We start from the raw sequence: 4,236 nt of genomic DNA on the forward strand, positions 1-4,236 counted from the left end.
TATACTATAGTTTTTCCATATTATACTATAGCTTTAACATTGTAAAACTATCCGAGACAGCGAGCGATAAGCAGGTGTGCAGATTCATGGGGGCTCCAATAGATCCGCGACGTAGACGCCAAAACATAAACAATCGATAAGGATTTACCGCTAATCGATGGGCAATACTTAGAAATATTTTCGTCATAGATTTCCATAGAAAACCTTCACCTTAATGAATTTCCAGAACGTAAACTAAATTCTTAGAATGATTTGCACACGGCTCGCAACGCTCTCGGTTCTCAATAGTATATAAGATGTAGATTTTCACCGTCAAGCCAGTAGTGCCAGCAGTACCAGTACACTCAGTAGTCAGTAGTCAGTAGTCTCCTTAGTCTTCAGTCTTAGTTTTCAAGCAGTCTCTCAGACGCAACCGCGTGTCTTTCATTTTCAATCAGTCAGTTAGTCAGTCAGTATTCTTTTAGTCAGAATTCAGTCAGTACTCTCTTAGTCTTTTACCGTCTTAGTCTCAGTCTCTTAGACGCAACCGCGTGTCTTTCATTTTCAATTAGTCAGTCAGATAGATTCATAAGCTCAATCTGTATAAGTCAAAAATAAAGGCTTTGAACATATACCTGTCTACGTCAACCTAGTCAATCTCATCCACGACCGAGGTATGTATATGAGAAAAGAAAAGCTTTAAGCAAGTATAAAGTATATTGAGCTAAAAGAAAGATTACTTGCTACAACGCAGTAAGTACTCGCAATTACTAACACCCCTTATATTCTCAAGGTTATTTCAACAATTGACTGACAGTCCATTTGCCCCAAACCATTACCTCAGTTCCTATTTCATCACTTTTGATAATAAAAGAAACTCCTGTCAAGCATTTGCACGTTGCTGACAGTTTCCTAGTCAGTCAACTTTAATAATCCACAATCTATCTTCCTGGGTTACCGAGCTTTATTGCCCTGGTGACACTCCACCCTTTTCCCGAATTTCCATCGTTGTCGAGCATTGTTTTGCCCGGCTCGACCCTCTCTCATCTTCTCCCTATACGATTCCATCGTCCGTCGAGCACATTGTGCCCTTGACGACTATCGTCTATCGAGCTCATAGTGAGTCCTTGATTGAGGGACTCCCTTACCTTATAACCTTCCAATAAAACTGACAACAGGAGATTAAATAAAATACAAAATATTTCATCATTCTAATTTCACTCGGACGTGGTCCAACCCTTGAAACCCCGGTTACCGAGCTTTATTGCCCTGGTGACACTCTACCCTCTTTCCAGAATTTCCATCGTTATCGCGCATCGAAGTATGCCCTAGATCGGCACCTTCGCATCACCACTCTTCACAATTCCATCGTTATCGAGCATCGAAGTATGCCCTCGATCGGCATTTTTCCCATACCTTAGACCTCCCCTTTGAATTAAAATTTAGGATCGTATGAAACAATAAGATCTAGTATTGATATTAATCAAAAACCTTTTTTCCATAATTAAAAACCCGACCCCTTAATAAAACCATTTTAATTCCACCTAATTCCAATTCTTATAAATAATTGATATTTTCTCCTAATTTCTTCTCTTATTATAATTTTTTTTTTCAACTATTTCTCTAACTCTTATCACTTAAAGCATTACTTTACTATTGAATCACACATGAACATTTTCGCATGCATATATTCCTATATCTAACACCCAGTAAAATCACTCTAGTAAAAGGTTAGTTCAGTGCCTAACGTCATTCCCCTAGAATCCACCAGATCAGTCCTAGCTCTCGGCGTCCCTGGGGTATAGCCGGTGGAAGGAGGTTGCCCCATGAAAAATAGAGAGCTATCCTTTTCTCACTAAATGAGGTATAGTAAGAAAAGAGCATTGTCGAGACGTAACAATATCCACTAAATATCTACATAAATATCCATTCAATACTGATGTGGATATTTTGTAAATATTAGCCTACATATCCTGTGGATATTTATAAGATTTCGTATTGCGGACATTTGGATATTTAAAGCGTGTCTAATAGATGTTTCCTACATATTCATGGATATCCCTAATGCACATTGAGAACATCCAGTAGATATCTAATGTATATTAATTTCTGTATGGGCACACACACTCACTATAGATTTTCAGTACTGACAGTGAATCGTAAATCTCGAAGTGAACGATTTCTTATTTCCATCCAGCAATTTGAGTGGAAAGAAAGCAAAAGAAAAGGAGCAATTATTTTAATCAAAGGTAATCTTCTGTTTTCTTTTTATTTGTCAAATAAAGTTAGCAAAATTAATTTTGTATACATTTTTTATTATATATTAAAATTAAATGTATTCCAAAGTGTAAGGTTATATTGGAAAAAGTCGCAAAGTTAATACAAAAATATCTTATTCTTAGATAGATTATAACATGTGCTCGGAGGAAATGCTGACGCTGTTTTCGAACATCCCCATATATGAACATCCAGAGATTGGACTCTCGGGGGGGGGGGGGTTAGTCAGTAAGAATCTGATATACCACCTGGTCCTTCCCCAAGAACCAGGGGAACCTATGCAAGGTTTCCCCCGTTCAAAAAAAAAGATTTTCAGAAGTAATACCAGTAGAAGAAATATATACACTACCGTTCAAAAGTATTTGCCCATCTAAAACAATCGTTCTATAAATGTTAGAAACAATTAAAACAATGTAGTAATCATGTGAAAAGTATTTATTTATGTTTACGTTTCTAGTTACCAAAAAAGTGTGTGCACAATAATGCTTAAAACTAAATTTTTCCTTCATCTATGTGTTTCTCTTTGTTTTTGATTATAGCGTTTCAAAGCGAAATGTTAATAGATAACTGAAGAATATTACGAATGCTTATTATGAGATGGCACAGACCGAATAAACAAATTCGGGCGAATTTTGTCTCTAGGCGAATTCCAAAGAATGAGCTGCTGGTATTTTATGATGTTTTCTATTTATATATCAAAATATTATTTCAAAATACTGCCTTATATAACGACGATAAATGTATACACAAAGAAAATATAGGTAAAGTGCCAGCTAAGACTTTTATATAAAAATTATCTACGAAACTGGATTGTGGGCAAATACTTTTGAGCGGTAGTGTATGTATATTAAATTTTCAAATGTGTATTTGCGGATATGTGTGTATATCTTGTGTATGTGTGTGTGCGTGTATGTATGTGTGTGATTTCTATTTGTACAGATCATAGAAACTGTAGTCGAGACGAAACTCATTGATAGAAGAACAAATCAATGAGGAATTCAATAACGGCAATGACAGGAACATTCGACCAGGGGGCCTATTACGGTTTTTGAAACGAAGTGAAAATTACAAAAGTGAAATTTACTAGAATATCTACAATTTCATTTGTCGAAATCTAGTAAATCTGTTCACTTTTGTAATTTTTACCTCGTTTCAAAAACCGTAACAGGCCCCCAGAGATTATGTTACATTCACAAGCAAAAGTTAAGTTGGCTCTACTGCAGCTTTATTCTGTAACTTTTAACGACAAGTTCGCTATCATCGTTACGCGTCGTTGCGCTATTTTTCGATATGTTTTAGCTGCGCAACGATGCGTAACGATAACGACATCGTCGTTACGGAGTTAGAAAATAGGCCTACTGAAATATCAATCTTCCTCGCTTCTATTTTACTTCCAAATAGGAATATCTTGGAAATAGAACATTAAATTTGATGCGCACCGAAACAGAAACGGATTGAAGATTTCGGTGGAAACTATATAGACAATAACATTCAAAGCGATCAAACCTCATCTGCTTCATTCGAAAACGCTAATATAAGGGTACTTATATGGATTTTATTAGATTAATCAATAATACATCGATTAAGCATTTGATTGATCAATCATGGCAAAGAATCTTGTGCTTCAAAGTCAAAATAGCATCAAACGGAATATACTTCATATTATTTATATTAATCAGATTTAAAACCCATTTTTTGGATGAACATATGTTCATGGCAAATTGATGAGTTTAATCGCTCTTGGAGTGATTGTAAGCGGTACACATACGCATCCCATATAGCACAAAAAGATTGCAGAAATATTACATAGATTATTCCAATGTAACAATAGAATGTTCCATATACATTGCGAAATATTGCTGCAAAATGTTGCTGTAAGATTGCATTAAAATGTCCGCTTTCAGTATTAACATTACAAAGTAACATACTTGTAATAATGCAATGCATTACTGAGAAAATGTATTTATAATAATATATATA

This window comes from Formica exsecta, unplaced genomic scaffold (genome assembly GCF_003651465.1).
Source record: "Formica exsecta isolate Colony F162 unplaced genomic scaffold, ASM365146v1 scaffold480, whole genome shotgun sequence".
Taxonomy (NCBI): domain Eukaryota; kingdom Metazoa; phylum Arthropoda; class Insecta; order Hymenoptera; family Formicidae; genus Formica; species Formica exsecta.